The sequence below is a fragment of the Hordeum vulgare genome, chromosome 6H (assembly GCF_904849725.1).
Source record: "Hordeum vulgare subsp. vulgare chromosome 6H, MorexV3_pseudomolecules_assembly, whole genome shotgun sequence".
NCBI lineage: Eukaryota > Viridiplantae > Streptophyta > Magnoliopsida > Poales > Poaceae > Hordeum > Hordeum vulgare.
In genome coordinates this window covers 18441673-18449414 of record NC_058523.1, presented here as the reverse complement: position 1 = coordinate 18449414, position 7742 = coordinate 18441673, and the positions used below count along the sequence as shown (strand labels likewise).

At 43.4% G+C, this 7742-nt stretch overlaps 1 pseudogene; it reads right to left on the bottom strand.

Annotated features, from left to right (window-relative positions):
- Positions 1-812: 812 nt before the first annotated feature.
- LOC123404802 lies at positions 813-4821 on the bottom strand (annotated as a pseudogene).
- Positions 4822-7742: the final 2921 nt, after the last annotated feature.

Here is a 7742-nt window from a genome sequence, read left to right as displayed (position 1 = left end):
GACGGGCTCTAGTCCCGATAATTCAGATCTCTATATAATTGTATATATATGCTCGCTTGTAAGATAAGTTAATCTTATATATATATGCATAATTATTTCTATTTAAATTATATGAAAACTAATTCCCGAACACCAAACGAGGCATCACTTTAATCTCCCGAACACGTAACCCTAAAACCCTAAAACCCAAAAATAATTTCATTCAAAAAAAACCCAAAAATAAGCAAAATCTGAAACTCTTTAGTCCCGGTCCGTGTAACGAACCGGGACTAAAGGTCCTGCCCCTGGGGCGCTACGAGGCGCCCACGTGGGGCACCTTTAGTCCTGGCTTGTAACAGGGCCGGGACTAAAGGTTAGGCCTTTAGTCCCGCCCCTGTAGTCCCGGTTGGTGAACCGGAACTAAAGCCCCTTACGGGCCGGGGCTAAATGCCCTGTCCCCACTAGGCTTGCATTTCAATAAGATTGTTGGCCTGAACAAACAGGACTCCCTGCCATTATGTTTGCAAATTCTTCAGTTTGCACCAACAAAACTGATTCATGGAAACTACAGGCAGTCTCCATGCATCTGCACTACACATGAAAGCTTATCGCCCATACATAAAAGTACAGAGTACACAACACTTGCAATTGCTGCTCAATTCATGTCGCAGCAGCGATGCAAAGCTCAGTTGCATCGCTCCTCTTGAATCCAAGCATTTAGAAGCCCCCAGCAGCAGGATCAAGGCTCCCTTCCGCCTGATCAAGTCATGGTTTTAGTTGTATCGGATGTATGACCATGCACCAGTGTTTAATATATATAAAAAAAATCATTTCCACGCATAGCAAAATGAATCTGCCAAGCAGAGTCTCACCTAATAGATACTAATGCTTTGCTTAGCACATTTCCAATGTATATCTGGAAGAGTTAATCAGTTAGCGATTATCAATGGGATTAATTCCAAATGAAAAGAACAAATCAAGAAGAGGATAGTACTTGAAGCATAGCGTGCTAGCACCTCGCAGTCGTACCTAGAATGAAGCTGGAAGATGCCGCAGAAAGAAGTTTTCTTTTTTAATCATCTATTCCTCTGATGTTCTTGTCTGTGCTTCTTGTTTCCTTCTTTTCAGCTCCTGACACTGATGAAGTTCCTTCGTCATTGTACTCTGCATCCGCCGGGCCAATGGAACAAATAAAAAAAAGAGGGAATAAAAATGAAAAATTAGGGGACAGAGCAACCATGCATAGAACTAATTAAGATGTACGAGCAGCTGTGCTAATTACCTCCTGATTTCGATGACCTGTCGATCAAGAAGTATTGTGACAGCATATCCCTTGCCCTGACAGCATCCTCATTTGTTAACTGGCACACTTCCTTACAGTAATCGCCCCGCTTAACGCTTGGCATGGCCGCATCATCCTCCATATCTATGACTATGTTATGCAACAAGCAGCAGGCACCAATCATCATTTCTAGAGTGTCCAGATTGTCCGGCCACCGCGTCTCTCCCTGCAGGCAGCTCCATGTATCTTCGAACCTTGCCAGCGCCTTCAGCGCGCATGACGTGGCTGACGAGTGTCTCCTATTGAACTCCGCCTTGGAATCTGAGAGGTCTTCTTGCTGGTAAGGTGTGATTAGCCAGGGTAGAAGAGGGTATCCTTCATCACCAATTATGTACTCCCCGACTTCTGGTCCATCTAAGTATGCCTTCAGCTTGCTGCCATTCAAGTGAGCACCCTTCTCGCACTCCTTGAAGAATTTAGAATTCTGCAAAATGCTCAATTGGTCCATGCTTCCTGCCGATGTCAAATGAATGTTCCAGAACCTCATCTCTGGATCAACGAAATATTGCATTATAATGTTTTCAGTCTTCCCATGGCCGTAGTTTGGTCCAAATGGGACATGAGTTGTATGTATAACACCGCAGCAGTTATGCATATTGTGGATATTTCCAAGCATGTACTTGATCTTATCCATTTTACTGGAGTCTGGTCAGTGCACGTGGTGCATTCCTCGCTCGTACACAACAGCAACGAACCTCTCAGTTACCAACAAGATGGTTGACTCGTTCACACCAAGAGATGATTCTAGGGTCTCCGATGGCTCCGTAGAGTACAACCTTCTCAGTGCAACGGCTACTTTGTCTTCTAAAGAGAGCACCCTCCCGTCAACAAAGGTGTAGCTACCCGTATGTTCCCATGACGGCACTTTCACCAAGCTGCAGATGTAGCTAAAGGTTTTGCTTGTCACTTTGAATACAGACTCAAATCTTTGCGCATCGTCAGAATAAGATAAGGCCCCTGCATAAGAAGAAACCGGTAGAGTAATTATACAATTCATAGCTGGCAAGGCAAGAGATCAAATATTTGAGTTAAAACTGTGAGATCCAGAAATAACATGTGAGCAGGGAAGTAGGAACAAGGTACAACAGCAGAAATTTATCAAATGACATACTCCAGCCATATCATAAAGTAGCACTGGTCAACAAATAGTCAGCCATCTATTTTTATCTAGATAAAAAGCTAGTAATACATCTATGTTGACATTAATACCATGTTTTATTGTTCAACACTAGAATGGTATATTCAAAAGGAACTGTTGGGAATATGTTCGAACTCCTACACACTGATGAAAGGTGAAAAACAAAGAGAGTAGTTCAAATAACCAAAATAAATTGCAAACTTAAGATGAAAAGCAATGCTAAATCACCTCTAGACATGAAAGAGCTGACATTTGTCTCCAAGTTGTAGGGTTTAGCTTTGTACAAGACATACCGTCCTTCACCTGCATATGCCTTAGCATGCTCAGCACGGCTGAACTTGTCCCACTCAGGGCCAGTTTGTCCGGCGGCTATGGAAGTGAGCAGAGCTAGACTGCAGTCTAGCTCGGAATGCGTTAGGTTTATACCCCCCATCAATTCTGGGAGTGTCTCCATATTGTCATCCTTGAAAACGAGCTTTTGGAGTGCAGGAACACCCTCCAGCACCTTCAGCTCTGGGCAGTCTTGGATGGTAAGCTTCTGCAGTTTGGGAAAGTTAGTGATCCTCTCCAGGTCAAGGTTTCCAACCACTTCCAGTTCGACCAGATATGGAAAGTTTTCAAGAGAGATGAGACCCTCGACATAGTGTATAGTTAATTTATTCAAAGTCCTTGCCTGGGAGGCAAGGCCAGGAGGAAGACACTTCAGTTTGCAGCTGACTAGCATAAGTTTCTGCAAGACAGGAAAGGCTTCCACTTGCTCCTCCCACTCCCACTCCTCCCATTCCATCATTCCCATCAAATCCATCGTATGCAATCTCGGAAATGTAGCCAGAACCTGGGAAGGACGAGGACTGTGGTGATGGTAGGACTGCAAGAAATCTGGTCCAACATGCTTGATGGCTAGAGCACGGTTGATCTGAAAGAACTCTAGATAAGGGAGCTGACACAAGCCATCAGGAAGCTTTCTGCAGCAAGCCAGGTCATGAATGAACAGAATCCTCAAACACTTGAGGGGCACAACTAATGATGACATCATCCACCTTGGGAGCCGTCGACCAAAATATCTGACGATGACAAGATATTCTAACCTGGGTGGAGGGCAGAGCTCATCAAACACCTTCGTTATTCGTTCTTGTTCTTCACCGGAGACGCTATTTTCCTCTTTAATCAGCCCATCATCTCCCAATCTACTACCACAATATAAGGATAGGTCGTTAAGACGCACCTTCTCATCAAGCTTTGCCTTTGCTGCGGATGAGGAAGCAATTACATTCTCTAGTCTGTCCAGTCCAAGATTCTTGAGCCAAGAAAGAGGACCCAACTCTTCCAAACTGCACCAATCTCCATCCACCAGGGCTGGAAACCCAGCTAATGATCTCAAATTTGTTAGAACACAAAATCCTCGAGGCATGTTGTTTATACTAGTATCATAGAAATTAAGATACCTTAGTTGCCCTAACTTTAAAATGCTACATGGAAGTTTCACAAATTGTTTGCATCCTACAAGGTTAATGCACTGCAAGAATTTCATCTTTCCAATGCTATCTGGCAGAATAGATATATCAGAATTTTGTAAGGACAAGTATCTCAGATGCTTGAATTCATGCAAAGATTCAACCAAGAGACCAACATGTCCAGAATCTATATGTAAAGTTTGTAGACATGGAAAATGAACCAAAGAATCACCATGCTTCATATTTATGTGGCCAACTGATATTAGTGTTCTCAGTGTGCTTTGTGTTTGTAAAGAAGTCCACTTTAGCCCATCTGATTCTGATGCTTTGCTGTCTAGAGATAACCGAAGAAACTTTTGTGCAGTAAGTTTACTACCAATACTAGTTTCTCCGGTGTGAGCTGCTAGTGCCTCATCTCTAGCCACAAATTGAGCAAATGAGCGAACAATATCATGCATGTTGCAAACACAATGAGTGGCATATTTTACATCTGGTTCTATTAGGTTCCTCGAGATTAGCTCCTTATAGTACTTGCTTCCAAATTCTTCTAAGTCGCCTGAGATTCCATGAAGAAAGCCTTCACTAATCCACATGCCAATGATGTTGTCACTAGTGAACACTGTAGTTTTAGGGAGAAGGGAGTAGTATAGAAAGCATTGTTTGATTCAAGAAGGCAAATCTTCATAGATTAAATATACTGCATGGTTTAGCTCTTCGGGCATTTCAGATTCTGACCATATAGAGTCATCCAGAACCATCTTCCACGCATGGTATTTTTTATCTTTCTGGCACAAGAGCCCTCCCATAACTTTGACAGCAAGAGGCAAACTATCACATTTGGCTACAATTTCTATCCCAATGTCCTTGAGCATATTAATTTCACGCCCATCTGTCTCACTTGAGACCATCTGTAAAAATGGTTGGAACCAATAAAGTCCATAAGAAGGGGTTTGTCTTACAAGAACAGTGGTGGTTTATTAGTGTCTAGTGTTCAGTTCAGTCAATAATAGGCCCGTGAACAAAAGGAAACTAATCAGGGACACATTATTGTACTACCTAAACTGAGTTGTCAAGTGAATGAACTTATAACCGCTGATGTTGCTGTCTACCGGGATACCTAGCACCTGAGAGATCTAACACCAAACATCGTCAGCCAACATGATGCAAAGTTTCTACCTTTCTTTTTACCTAGAATATGTATTCTCTTTTAGTCTATCAATATTCAGAAAAGAAAGTCACATTTGTTATATGACTACATGACAGTGAAGGGTCTCATCTATGTTTGAATTTATCTTTATTTTGTTGAAGTCTATAATCAATTGCCTAGCCCTTTCCAACAGTTCGGAATTTTGGTTGCGTTTGCTAGTGCATAAAGCTTAACATGGTATCATGGCCTAAGATCTTGAGTTTAAATTCTGGCTTTCGTAATTCATTAAAAAAATTGTTGCCCCCCCTTTTGTCCACGTATAGACCTTATGAGTCATACATCTGAGTCTTGCGTTGGCTACTGCATGAAGCTTAACATACATAATATATTCTTTTTATAATCCAATTTCCAAATAAGCATAAGTTTTCTAAGGAATACTATAAAGGATAGTACAACATCAGCATGGATCAAAATTCTCACCCGCAGAGGTTTGAACCTGTTGGGTGTGGGATTGTGCACACATTCTCCCAATCAAATTTGTTCATACTAATTTTTGTTCTAGCTTGTTTGCCTTTTCTAACAAATACTAATATATTACTCCAACAACTCAATTTTTTATGTTGTGAGTTAGAAGATCTTTTATCCTGTTGATTAATGACTTTTAGTGTCTTTTGTTCCAATTGATTAAATTATCATCTGAACTCACACCAAAAATATGTTCCGTGTTGGGTGCATTTTGATTCAAGTTCATGGGTATTTTTTAACCAGCCAACTAATTCTTTTGTGCTCACATACATACTAACATGTTATGTAGTGGGAGCATCACTTTTTCAGCATTATAAGAATGTTTATTCTTGATAACTACTCCCTCCATCCCATAAAAAAGAACGTTTTTGGCAGTGTGTGTGATCATGTGAGCTCAGCCGCCCGTGTCAGCTCGCTGGACAATGGGTCGTTGCCCTCGATCCCTCGCAACAACGTTGTGGCGATGCGTAGCGATCTCGCTCTTCGGCGTTGGTAGAACTCTCCTATGTCACTCGCCACCTTCGTAGGCCTACAGCTTCGATTCCATTCCTGGTTCTTCTTCCTGCAGGTTCCCCCACTTTGCTTGACTTGTTGTGGGCAGTGGCTTGGCAATAGACTAGGACATCTCACTGACGAGGTGGTTGTGTACGGTTGACTGGCGAGGGTGTTTTGAATAAGCCGGTTCTCCTTCTAGCTCTATGGTGAGCGCCTCCTTTCGTCTGATGGTGTGGTGTCGTCGAGTCTGGACAAGGGGGAAGGGTCCCTCTTAGATGAGCGAGAAGGAGGTTGTGTGGTCTTTTGGCTCCTGATGTCGTCAACGGTTAGTTTGTTCTCTTAGCGTTGGGCGACACTCTAGTTGTTTCGACCTTCTGCTTCAATGTTCAAGCATGTATGGCAATGCCTTAGTACAGCTGTTCTTAATCTTTTACATTTCTTTTTTGCTTGTGGAGTGTCTTGTACTGTAAACTGGCTCTCAGCAATTATGTATTCCCTTCGTCCCATAATATAAAAGCATTTTTAACACTAGTGTATTATAAAAAATACTTCTATATTATGGGACAGAGGAAGTATCTTGCAATTCCTGACAAGCTTGTCTCGAGCCTTCTTTCTAAAAGAGGAGTTCACGAGTTGGGGTACTGTAGTTTTTGAGTAGTGATTAGAGAGGATAGTTTAGGGCAGTGGTGAAAGCATAACATATTCCCCACGTGACTCTAGTAATTAACCTAGTTGTAGCAGAGTCCTAGATAGTTTAGTATTAAGTTTACAAAGCCTGTTTAGGAAACGATCACGTGTATAAACCGGCAACGTACCTGTACGTATAATCCGGAGTTGCGTCGTGTTGGTTGCCGACTCGGACGGCAACGCGTTGGACGCGGCAACGATGTATCTCTTTATATAGCAATCAAAGACAAACAAACGGTGCAAGTTGAAGCACCACCAAAACCAGTTTTGTTCCTGTTGATTCGTTCGCTACAGCACGAGAGTTTCCGCTGGATCGATCAAGCACAGCGTGCAACTAGCTAGCAAGAAGATCCATCCACCTGTGTGCGTGCTAGCTTCACAAGCTAGCTTTGCACGTAGGAGTGTTGGAGTGCTGCTGCCTGCTGATTTGATCTACGGTTCAAAACCAACAATTGGTATCAGAGCCTCGATGATCTACGATCTACGATGACGGACAGCGACGCTGAGTCGGTCAAGTCCGGCAGCGGCGGTGCCAAGGCAAACAAGAAGGGCGACAAGGTGAAGAAGGGCGTCAAGTCAGCAACCAGTGGTGGAGGAACGAGCGGCGCCAACGTCCACGCGCATCGCAACATCCCATCCAGTACCCGATGCTCACCGACGCCAACTACGGCGTGTGGGCGGTGAAGATGAAGATTATTCTTCGATCCCTTCGAGTGTGGGAGGCCATCACGGACGACGACGTCGACGAGGAGCGCGACGAAGGTGCCATGGCCGCCATAGCCCATTCTGTGCCGGATTCCGTGTTGATGACATTGGCGGAGTTTGAGACGGCAAGAGAGGCGTGGAACGCACTCAAGGAGATGAGGATCGGAGAAGATCGCGTCACCAAGGCTCAGGCACAAGTGCTAAAGCGCCAATTTCACAAGTTGCAGATGGAGGAAACTGAATTGGTGAATGACTACGCCATGCGTCTTA